The sequence below is a fragment of the Marmota marmota genome, unplaced genomic scaffold, assembly GCF_001458135.2.
Source record: "Marmota marmota marmota unplaced genomic scaffold, marMar, whole genome shotgun sequence".
In the NCBI taxonomy this organism is placed as follows: domain Eukaryota; kingdom Metazoa; phylum Chordata; class Mammalia; order Rodentia; family Sciuridae; genus Marmota; species Marmota marmota.
In genome coordinates, this window is record NW_025999842.1 from 42,354,374 (window position 1) to 42,366,286 (window position 11,913).

At 39.7% G+C, this 11,913-nt stretch overlaps 1 pseudogene; it reads right to left on the reverse strand.

Moving 5' to 3' along the window:
* Window positions 1-4,322: 4,322 nt before the first annotated feature.
* On the reverse strand, window positions 4,323-9,389 carry LOC107152087 (annotated as a pseudogene).
* Between the last annotated feature and the right edge of the window lie 2,524 nt (window positions 9,390-11,913).

The following is an 11,913-nucleotide window of genomic DNA, read 5'->3' on the forward strand; positions in this document are numbered from 1 at the left end:
AAATAGATTATAGATGGATGATAGATGATAGATAATAGAATATGATTGATAGATAGACTGACAAATATTGGAGATATATATATATATATATATATATATATATATATATATACACACACACACACAAATGTAAATAAGTGTTTTCAAAAACTTTTTGGCAGTATATATCCATCTTTTCATCTATCTGTCTCTTTAAAAGATGCTGACAAATGGTTTTCAGCTTTTGTACTCATTTACCCTCCAGTCAGCAAAGGTGCTCCATATCCTCCCAGAAGCTATGATTGTCCATAAATTCTATTTATTATAGCCATTGTGGTGGATATGGTGTTGTGTCTTATTATGGTTGTTTTAGCATTTTCCTGATGACTAGTGTTATATGGGTCCATTTCCATGAGCATAATGACAATTTGTATATACTTGTGAAGTCTTTTCTTCATTTTTATTGAGCTTTTATGTTGAAAAATATTTTGCCCCAGTCTGTCTTTTTGTCCTTTTCATATTGTCTTGTGATGAAAAAATCCTTAATTTAAGTGAAGTCCAATTTTATCAACCTTCCCTTTCATGATAGTTGCCTTTTAATCTGACCCAATATCATAAAAATACTGTCTTAAATTTTTCTCCACGGCTTCCTTGTTTTTCTTTAACATTTATGAAACATTTTAAATTTATTTTTTACTGTCTATTGTGAGGAAGGAGTTAGAATATTTTTTTTCAAATTAATATTGAATTGATACCATTCAAAGTATTGAAAATGCCTTTTCCTACTAATTTTGGTTTGCCCTTTTGTTTTAAATCTGGTGACTATATTTTAAAATTTTTTTTAGTTGTTGATACAACTTTGTTTTATTTATTCATATGTGGTGCTAAGAATTGAACCCAGTGCTTCACACATGCCAAGTGCGCTACTGCTAAGTCACAGCCCCAGCCCCTGGTGATTACTTTTGTGTGGGTCTGTTGAGACTCTTTCATCTCCTCCATTGGTCTATTTGTGTATCCTTGTAACAATTCTATATTATTCTAAATGTCACAGGTTTTCAATACAACTTGATATTTGGTAGTATGTATTTTATAGCTCTGTTGTTAATGTAAGGTACCTAAGCTAACCAAGGTCCTTTCCATTTCCGTATAAAATTTAAAGGCAGCATATCAGTTCCTAAGAAAAGATAAAAACAAAACCCACTGTTTTAGCCAGCTTTTTCACTGCTATGACCAAAGGACCCAACCAGAACAATTATAGAGGAGGAACGGTTTATTTGGGGTCTCATGGTTTCAGAGATCTCTGTCCATAAACAGTTGGCTCCATTCCTTGGGGCTCAAGATGAAACAGGACATCATAGCAAAAGAGCATGGCAGAGGGAAGCAGCTCACATGGTGATCAGGAAGCAGAGAGAGACATCTCCACTTGCCAGACACAAATGTACACCCCAAAGCCAAGCCCCCAATTCCCACCTCCTCTAGATACACCCTACCACTTCAATTACACACTCAGTTAATTCCTATCAGAGGATTAATCACTGATTGAGTTAAGACTCTCACAACCCAATCATTTCTTTTCTGAACCTTCTTGCATTGTCTCACATGTGAGCTTTGAGGGGACTCCACATCTAAATCATAACACCCACTTATTTATTAGCTGGGATTATGTTCAATTTATACATGATCAATACTCATAATTCCTGCTCAATTTGATTATTAATTTGTTTATAGATTATGATTTTTCTATTTATACAACCATATCTTCTGCAATGTAATGATCTTATTAATTTTTTTAATAAGAATGTATTTTACTAACTTTTAAAATAAACTTTATTGTAATATTGAATAGAAATTTTGATAGTGGACATTTTTGTGCTTTAATTTCAAGGGAAAGCTATGGAAATTTCAACATTGAGTAAGATGTTGGCTGTACCATTTTTGTAGGGTTTCTTCATCATATTTAATAATTTTGTTTTAATTACTGATTATCTGAGAGTTCATATCATCAAATACTCAACTTTACTAAACTGTTTGGACTTCATTGAGGATCAGTGACCTTTAACTGTGGTTCCATATGAAAATAACCCAGAGATTAGTATGAGACTGGGTCCAATCAGGAGACAGAAATCACACAGTAATATGAACAGGCAACATTCAGTACAAAATGTTAACAGAGCCGGGCACAGTGGTGCATGCTTGTAATCCCAGCAGCTCAGGAGGCTGAGGCAGGAGGATCTCCAAGTTCAAAGCCAGCCTCGGCAAAAGTGAAGTGCTAAGCAATTCAGTGAGACCCTATCTCTAAATAAAATACAAAATAGGGATGAGCATGTGGCTCAGTGGCTAAGTGCCCCTGAGTTCAATCCCAGTACCCCCACCCTCCCCCCAAAAAAAAGTTAACAGTGGCTTGAATAGTGACAGATTGGGTATGTTATAGGAAAAATAGCAGATATGGGAACAGCTACTATTCTTAGAACTAAAGAAGGAAGAAGAGACCTCCTCATTCCAAGTTTGATGCACAGACCTCATTGGAAAGGGCATGACTGGCTCACTAGATGGCTGAGAAGTTCACACCACATGAGCAGAATTCACTGCAGAACTCATTTCTGAAGGCCAAAGGAAGCCGTGCAGTTGTCTTGTTTCAGAACTGACTGCAAAACTTCCCTGCAGGGAATCAGAGAAACCATCCAAGAGAATAATGTACCCCCCCCCAGGCTCTCCTCCACAAAGCCACCGGATGATGGTATACTAGGTGAAACCAGTCATGGAGAGTAGACTCCACAAGGGCACCCCTCTCTTTAACAATGGCACTTCACCAGGAAGCCATTTGAGAGTTATACCAGCAGCTATTATCCACAAGAAGCCAGGCTATGTTGTTGTCCACCAAGAAGTAAGAAAAAGGAAATGTGTTGCTACAGGAACATAATGATAGGAGCACACTATAATCAGCAAAAAAAAAAAAACCTTCCTTTTTCTTCCAGGTCCCTTGAGCACTCTCTACTGCAAAACTTAATATACTACTTAAAGGTCCCAATTCCTTAAGGCAAGGCAATTAATAAAGGCTGGATTTGGAGACAAGAGGAAATAAATTGATTAATAGCCAGAGCTCACAGCTTTTAACCACATATTTACCAGCTTCTTTCCTTCTCTGTACTCCATACCTTGCTTTCTCCACTTCTGTTTGATGAAATCATCTTCCAAATAAACCACCCACACTTTAGCCCTTGCTTCAGGGATACTTCCAGAGAAAGCCACAGTAAGAAAATGGTCTATATGTGTTCTTGTGGCAATAGCCATATTATTTATTCAAATATAATTATATAATTTTTACTTCAGCATCAACAAATCACTCTCTTATATTGTGCATCATCCTTCCCTTCTCTGCTGGTTTATGTTCATTAATATGTAAACATCATACCTTTTATTTACATAATTATTGTTCTCTTTGCCCTGCTTTTCCCTCTATTCAATGATTGATTTTATTCCTCCTCTTTAGAGAAAAAGTTATTGAGAGACATATTAGTCAGGGTTCTCTAGAAGAATAGACCCAACAGGATGGATGATTATAAAAAGAGGATTTATTAGAAGCTGGATAGTCCACAGTGATCATCTGCAGGCTGCAAGTGGAGGAACCAGTAGCTGCACAATCCAAGAGGGATCAAATGTGCTATACCAGTCTGAGACTGAAGGCTTCTGGAAACTCCCTGGAGAATCACTGGCAGAGTCCTCTTTGGAAGAGTGAAGGAGGAAGAGTCTGATGTTCTAAGGTGATCACAGCAGCAGTCAAGAACATGTTCAAGAAGGATTGAGCTTGCATCTGCATCTGTTCCCTTGCTCTTTCAACTTGTATTCTATCCGAGCCTCCAATCTATTGGATGATGCTGCCCACACTTAGGGAGGGCCTCCACTTCAGCTTGCTATACCACATGCCAATCATTCCTAGAAACACCCTCACTGACATACTCAGAAGCCTCTTAATCTTTGGCATCTCTTAATCCAATCAAGTTGACAATTCAAATTAACCATTAGAAATCCACACCTTGTCAACTTGATATCCAAACATGACTCTTTACATATTTAATCTTCAAATAAACATAATAACAAGGTCATAATTCTTTCTATCTAACACAACAGAATTATCCTTCATACAAGTGAAAATATATGAATTCTTCCTCCAGAATAGAAGGAAAAACAAAAACATCACATAAAGTACTGATATTAAGTCAGGTTGATGAATGATGAATAATAGGAGGGTAACAAACATGTCTTCTTAATGCATGTGTAAATATGCATAAACATATTCTTAACAGAATAGGGAAGAAATATTAATGGCAATTACAATGCTCATTCTATAACTGGTCATGTGGCCATAGTTGGTATTTTTGGCCTCTTTCTACTATCCATTCTGTATTCCCTCTACCTTCAACAAGCACCTCTGCAGGTCTTGGCTCTTTGCCTGGAGGTGTGACCCACATCTTCATTCTTGAAGGATCTGGGACATTTATCATCCTGCCTGGATTGGGTTGCTGTAGTTTCCCATCAATTATAATCACAGGACAGGGTAATAGCAAGAGACACCCTTAGGGATCTCCTGCACTCCAAGAGTATGCTTTATTACTTCCATTGTGGAATAATAGTCCAATATCCCCTTAGTAATCTGAATCAGTCACCCCCACCAGCACCATAACTCCCTTCTTAGCCCATTGACTTAGAGATATGAGAAGACCAAAGTGAACAGGGGAAAGTCTTAACTTCCAGTTTAATAAAACCATTGTTATACCTCCTGGCAGAAGAATTCCTCCTTCTGAAACTAAAACGCCTAGGGCGAGCAAAGCATGAGGTTTCAGGAAAGGAAGTAAAAACTTCTAGTGAGTAACTAGGGGTATTGGTAAGTGGTACTATTCCTGTTTCTACCCCTTGATTCCTGGAGCCATGAATTCTAGCAATAGGAGAGAAAGTAACATATAGTGGATGCTAATTTAGAGTAGAGACAGCCTTCTGAAGAACCTTGCCCCAGCCCTGGAAGGTATTGCCACCTAGCTGGCTCTGTAACTGCATCTTCAAAAGTCCATTTTATCATTCTAGCAAACCAGCTGCTTCAGGATGCTGGTGAACACACTAAGACCAATGAAGCCCATAAGCATGATCCCACTGCCTCAATTCTTTGGCTGTGGTGTTCCTTGGCCAGAAGCAATGCTGTATGGAATAACATGATGATGGATACAGCATTCTGTAAGTGCATGAATGGTGACATTGGCTGAAGCAATATGTGCAGGAAAGGCAAATCCATACCCAGAAGTATCTATTCAGGTAAAGACAAACCTCTGCACCTTCCATGATGGAAATGGTCCAATATAATCAGCTTGCACCAGGCTGCAGGCTGATCTCCCCAGGGAATAATGCCATATCAGGGGCTTAGGGTTGGTCTCTGCCACTGGCAAATTTGGCACTCAACAGTGACCTTAGCTAGATTACCCTTGGTGAGTGGAAGTCCATGCTGTTGAGCCCATCCACAACCACCATTCCTGCCATCATGACCACTTTTTTCATGAGTCCATTGGGCAATGACAGGAATGGCTGGGGAAAGAGACTGACTTCTATCCACACATCAATCATCCTATCTACTTGATTATTAAAGTCCTCTGCTGAGTTCACCTTTTGGTGAGCAATTACCTGAGATATAAATATCTTCAAAAATCCTTTGCCCATTCAGATAGGTCTATCTATATACCTCTTTCCAGATGTCCTTGTCACCAATTTTCTAATTATGTTCTTTTCAGGCCCCTGGCCAGTCAACCAAACCATTGGCTATAGCCCATGAATTAGTATACAGTCATAAGTATGGCCATTTTCCTTCCAGTCAAAATGCACAACCAGATGCACTGCCCAAAGTTCTGCCCATTGTAAAGATTTCCCTTCACCACTCTCCTTCAGGGTTCTTCCAGAAAAAGGCATTAGTGCTATAGCTGTCCACTTCCATGCATTGTGCAGAACCACCTGCAAACCATGCCTTAGTCTTCTCTTCCTCTGTTAATTGACCATAAGGTACACCCCAGGAAGCCATAGGGTCATGCTGAAGGACAGTAGATATTGTAACAGGAGTAGGAACCATGGGCATTTGGGCCAATTCTTCATGCAACCTACTTCTGCCTTCAGGTACTGCCAAGGCCCCATCACATATGAACCACTTCCATTTGATGATAGAGTGCTGCTGTGCACGTCCAACTTTATGGATTAGTGGGTCAGTTAGCACCCAGTTCATGATGGGCAGTTCAGGTAGCATAGTAACTTGGTGGTCCATGGTCAAGCTTTCAATTTTCACTAAGGCCCAGCAGCAGTAGACACTTTCTCAAAGGGACAGTAGTTGTCTGAAGATGATGACAGGGCCTCGCTTCAAAATCCCAATGTCCTTCACTGTGATTGACCTATGGGAGCCTTCCAAAGGCTCCAGACAGCATCCCTATCTGCCACTGACATCTCAAGCACTATTGGGTCTGCTGGATCATGTGGCCCAAATGGCAGAGCACCCTGCACAGCAGCCTGAATCTGTTGCAGAGTCTTCTCATGTTCTGGACACCACATAAAACAAGAAGCTGAAGCTTTTCTAGTCACTCACTAGACAAGCAGAGGTAATATCCAAATGAGGAATGTGCTGCCTCCAAAATCCAAACGGGCCCGCCAAGCATTGTGCTTCTTTGTTGTTTTTAGAAAAGGCCAGATGCAACAACTTATCCTTTACCTTAGAAGTGATATCTCAGCAGGCTCCATGCAACTGGACTTCTAAAAACTTTCCTGAAGTTGAAGCTCCTTGAATTTTAGTGGTATTTATTTCCCATCACAAATGATCCACTAACAAGTCCAGGGTGGTTGCTGCCTCTTGTTCAGTTGGTCCAATAAACATACTGTCATCAAATTAATGGACCAGTGTAATACCTTGTGGAGGAGAAAGGTGATCAAGATCTCTGGGAACTAAGTTGTGACACAGGGATGGAGAGTTGACAAACCCCTGAGGAAGGACAGTGAAGGTATATTGCTGGCCTTGCCAGCTGAAAGCAAATTCCTTCTGGTGATCCTTATGGCCACGGATGGAGGGAAAAAAAGCATTTGCAGATCAATAGCTGCATACCAGTTATCAAATGTATTAATCTGCTCAAGTAAAGAAACCACATCTGGTACAGCAGTTGCAATTGGGATCACCACCTGATTCAACTTATTATCATAACCATCGTGCTTCAAGACCCAACTGTCTTCTGCACAGGCCAAATAGGAGAGTTAATTAATAGGGGGATGTTCTGGGAATCACCACCCCTGTATCCTTCAAGTCCTTGATGGTGGCACTAATCTCTGCAATTCATCCAGGAATGCAATATTGCTTTTGATTTACCATTTTCCCAGATATAGGCAACTCCAGAGGATTCTATTTGGCCTTTCCCACAATAATAGCCCTCACTCTATGGGTTAGAGAACCAAAGTGGGAGTTTTGCCAAATGCTAAGTATATTTATCCTGATTATACATTCTAGGACTGGGGAAATAACCACAGGATGAGTTTGGGGAGCCGCTGGAACTACCATGAGTCAGATCTTGGCCCAAACTCCATTGATCACCTCCAAAAGCCCCTACTTTTACTAGTGGGCCACAATTACATTTTATATCTCTCAGAATCAATGTCAATTTAAAGCTTGTGTCTGGTAGTCCCCAAAAGTTCTGATCATTGCCTTTTACCCAATGCATAGTTACCCTGATAGAAGGCCTTAGGTCCCTTTGAAGAAGAATGAGAGAAAGATTAACAGTAAAGCTTTTTAGTACTGTATGAGGGTCCTTCCACAAGGGAACAAAGCCTCCCCTTCATTCAAGGGGTTCTGGATCTGTAAACTGACTCAAATCTGGGAAGTGGTTGAGGGACTGTGGTTCTCTACTATTATGATCTAAGGCAGACTTTTGTACATTTGCCCTAGAATTTTTCTGCTTAAGTATTTTGTGGGTTTCCCATCTATTTGGCTTCTAGAAACACTGTGATTGATTAGCCAACACCAGAGATCTACATGAGTCAGAACATTTTGTTCATTTCTTCCCCTTTGCTGTCCATTATGGTAACTATGACTACCCTCTCTTTGGGGATTGAGTGCTGCCTCTTGGCTCCTTTCTCCCTGGGTTCCAATTATTCCTGTTGCATTTAAGTTTCCCAAGTGATTGATTGTAGTTTGCATGGTAAGGTCTGGCATACAGAGAAGAGCAATGACAAAGTTCCTCAAGGATGCTGATCCTCCCCTCACAAATTTGTTTCTTATAGTTTTGGTGAAGGATCCATCTTCTGGATCCTCCCAGAATGCAGGAGAAGGTCAGACGCAACAGATCTACTCCAGCATTCCAATATCTCTGAGCCTCTGAATTCCTTCATCCTAGTAAACCAAAGGAGATCAGGCATTTCCAGCTCACTCACCCTAGGCCATCTTTGGACACATACTTGAGCCAACCATCCAAACAAACTATTAGTACCTTAATTTTTTATCACTGCAAACTATTATATTATATCTAGAATCTGTTTAATGGGCCCATATCAATAAATTCAGCCTGATCTAATTTTATATTCTTTCCACCATTATCCCACACCCTTAAAATCCATCCCCACACATGTTCCCCAAACCTCTGTTTATATAAATTAGAAAACTCAAGAAGTTCCTTTGGAGTGTAGTGTATTTCCTTGTGGATCATACTCTATCTCATCTCTAGGAGCCTGCTTAGATTTGGATCTAGTTATAGGCATAGAAGCAAAAATGGGTAGTAAGGGTGGGTCCTGTGTAGTATCAACATTTTAATGCTGATCAATAAATCATGAAATGTCATTGCTATTTCCATAGCCAAAGCAGGATTAGTTCCCTCCAACGGAGGTGGAGAAGCCAATGCGACAGAGAATGGGGGTAGGAATGCATCAACCATAGATAAGGGTGAGGACTCAACAACTTCTGGCAAAATAAATGCATCATAATGTAGGGGTTTAATGTCCCCAGCCCCCTCAGACTCCTCTCATACACCACCATCCCAATTAACAGGATCCCATTCTTTTCCAAGCAGCGGCCTCCCTTTAACCGCAGATACCTTTTGAGACTGAGAGCTAAGCCTGCATCCTAATTCAGTCAATTGCAAGATGAGGGTTTGTGTTTGGTTTTCAGCAACCTCAGCCCTATGACTACAAGAAAGAAGATTCTCCTTCACAACACACTGATCAGCTTTCAGATCAGTTATGAGCGTCTGCAGCTGAGAAACTAAATTTCTGAGCTCATCCTTCTCCTTTGTTACTTTGTCTATGGAAGCCAGAAGCAACCAACCAATATCGTCATATTTCTTAGACTTCCAGAAGTATTCAAAAGTATCATGTATAGAGTCATTAAACTCCTTGATTTTTACAAGTGCCATACTGGGAGCATCATCAAATGTATTCACTTTATAAAATTTTAAAAAGTTTAAAGTTCACACCATAGATTACCAGTGTTCTCCATAGTACCAGTAGGATAGACTTAGCAACATTAGGCCTAACCAATTTAGACAGCCAACTCCAAAAACCACAAAACAAACTAAGGAAATTCATCCTTAAAATTCTGTTTCTCCAAAACAACGACTCCTGGTACCAATTTCTGTAATAGTCAGGGTTCTCTAGAAAAACAGAACCAATAGGAGGTAGGAATATAAAAAGGAGATATAATAGATTATCTTATGCAACCAGAAGCTGGATAGTTCACAATGGCTGTCAGCAGGTTGGAAAGCTGGAGAAACCAGTAGCTGCACAATCTAAGATGCTAAAGCCTCAGAATAAGAGGGATGAACTCTCTGACCCCAGTCTGAGACTGAAGGCTTCTGGAAACTCCCTGGAGAATCACTGGCAGAGTCTCTCTGGAAGAGTGAAGGAGCAAGATTCTAATGTCTTCAGGCAATAATGGCAGCAATCAAGAACATGTTGAGCTGGCATCTGCTGCTGCCTCCTTGTTCTTCCAACTTTTATTCCATCCAAGTTTCCAACCTATTGGATGGTGCTGCCCACTTCAGTTTCCTATCCTACATGCCAGTTATTCCTAAACACACCCTCACTGACACACCCAGAAGCCTCATAATCTTTGACATAATCTTAATCTGATCAAGTTGATAATTCAAAGTGACCATTATAAGAGAATTTATGCACTTGCTCTTTTCACCACTGTCTCTTTAATTCACAGCAAACAAACTTTACCCTCAATATTCAATAAACATTGTTTTGCTCAAAGTTACCAGAACTTCCATTTAGCTAAACCATTTCTCAGTCTTCATCTTACTTGTCCTACCAGCAGCAGTGGAAATCATTTGCCCCTCATTCCTATTGAAACATTGTTTTCATTTGGCTTTTAGGATATAACACTGAACTGATCTTAATCCTACCCTCACGGTTTTTTTTAACAATCTCATTTGCTAGTTACTCTTTATATTTCCATGTTCTAAATGTCCAGAATTTCCCATTGTTCAATCACTGGATTTTTTTTTCTTGACTGTTTAAACTGTCAACCTAGATTATTTAACCAGTATCTCATCTACAAACTTAATGACAACATGAAGAATTCCAGAACACTGTATTATTACACTGTGTAATAAATATTTCGCAATAAGCACAAAACATAGCTTTTAACATTTATCCCCAAATGAGCTTTTTGACATTTTCCTTGTCTTCATTGATGAAACATTCATTCCACCAATTTGCAGAAGCCAAAAAAATCATGATGTCAACTTTGCCTCTTCTACTCTTCTCATGTCCCAAATATGATCCATCAGAAAATGTTAATTCAGTGCTATAAATTTCAACTTCAAAATGTATTTACAGATTGAGAGTTTCTCCTCACCCCTACTGCTATACTCTGATCCAAGCCATCAATACCTCTGGATAGGTACAAAGGATGCTATCCTATACCACCTAGATCTTCCTTTAGGATACAAGGAAGAATATCCCCAGATTCTGGGAATACTTCCAGCAAACAGAAATTCAACTACCAGCCCTCTCTGGGAATTTCATTCTTGGGGTACTGTCCATATTGAGAGAGAACCACAATGTTTATAAACATGCAAGAAAACATCCTTTTTCTTTTTTTCCAAGAGTCTTTGATTGTTACAGATTTTATTTTAAATATAAGACCAATACATTAAGAATTCAAATAAATAAGCAGAGAAAACCATGCCGTGGCCATCAGGTAAAACAACTTTCATGTATCCTTTAATTTAATTCACACATTTTTAAGGGTTGCCTATGATGGATAATTGCCGCAGTCCGGCTGCAGCAAACTAACTGGGGAGTGACAAGCAACTTGTGTACATTGATACAGCAGGAGTGGCAGCTGTTTATTGTAGGACAGGAGGGATATATATACATTCCACACAGCTTATCTTAATTAACATAAACTAGATACAGCAGTCAACCAATAAGGAATCTCCACACTTAATGGCTGGCTGGCGTTACTTCACAAACCACTCCCTCTGGCAAAATGCCAGGTGCCATCCTGACTTGTTTACAGACCTGTTTCGGTTTTGTTTTGTGTTATCTTATTGGGTTGTGTTATCTTTATAGTAGATTAGAAATTAGTAAAAAACAAACCAAAAGTGCGTTAAGTAAATTGTTAGAGGTTCAGACCATGGAGAAAGACATTTTAGATCAAGCAAAAGAGAAGGTCTCTCGAGTTAGTCAGACAGAGGAAGAAAATTTAAAGGAAAAGGGGCTATTAGGGAAAAGGCTACAACAGGAGGCTGCTACTAACACCATTCTATCACCAGAGGGCGTAATTCAACCAACAGCTCCACCTATAGAGACAGCTGACAACCCCCGTAGTTGATAGATGGGATCCTGAGACAGGACCTCAAAGATTAGCATGCCCTGTACTTGAGCAGGCAGGAGGGCAGTGAATTTACCGTGCTCTAGATTTCAAAA